This window comes from Lucilia cuprina, chromosome 4, assembly GCF_022045245.1.
Source record: "Lucilia cuprina isolate Lc7/37 chromosome 4, ASM2204524v1, whole genome shotgun sequence".
In the NCBI taxonomy this organism is placed as follows: Eukaryota; Metazoa; Arthropoda; class Insecta; order Diptera; family Calliphoridae; genus Lucilia; species Lucilia cuprina.
This window is the reverse complement of record NC_060952.1, coordinates 89109452-89110498: the sequence shown is the minus strand read 5'-3', so window position 1 is coordinate 89110498 and position 1047 is coordinate 89109452.

Here is a 1047-nt window from a genome sequence, read left to right as displayed (position 1 = left end):
GCTTAATGATATCCTCAGATTTCTCACAGCTACGGGCTGGATCTAATACTACAAATTCAACATCTGACGAGTGGAGTGGTCCGGTCAAAACGGGGTCTCTTTGACTCTTCTTGACAGTTCGCGTGTAGTGAACTACCACGTAAACCAACCAACCAACATTCACTTTAAGTTCTTATAAAAAAATATGTATGCTAAAATACTAAATACTAGTGCAGAAAAAATAATTTCTGCAAAATTTTAATTGAATTATAAGTAAACTATTTTTCAATTAATACTTTTAATTTATTTTATAGCTATTATTTATAAATCGATAATCGTTAATACGCTGGATAGTTTTTTTTTTTTTGCAAACTCACTATTACTTGTATTAAATATCACCTTTACATATTGATAAATATTATAAATTATTGACGATAAGATTATATTCCCGGTAGTATTTTAAATTTATGAACGACTAGTTTTGATTTGCTTTATTAAGGTTAAAGTGATAGACAAAAGCTATTTAGCATTAATAAAATAATTATAAAATTGACTATAGACTAAAATATAGACCAGAAAATAAACTAGACTATAGACTAGACTAGACTATAGACTAGACTAGACTATAGACTAGACTAGACTAGACTATAGACTAGACTAGACTAGACTAGACTAGACTATAGACTAGACTAGACTAGACTAGACTATAGACTAGACTACAGACTAGAATATAGACTAGGCTATAGACTAGACTATAGACTAGACTATAGACTAGACTACAGACTATAGACTATAGACTATAGACTATAGATTATAGAATATAGATTATATACTATAGACTATAGACTATGGACTATATACTATAGACTAAAGACTAGACCAGACTAGACTAGACTAGACTATGACTAGACTATGACTATGACTAGACTATGACTATGACTATGACTAGACTACGACTACGACTACGACTAGACTATGACTAGACTATGACTAGACTATGACTAGACTATGACTAGACTATGACTAGACTATGACTAGACTATGACTAGACTATGACTAGACTATGAC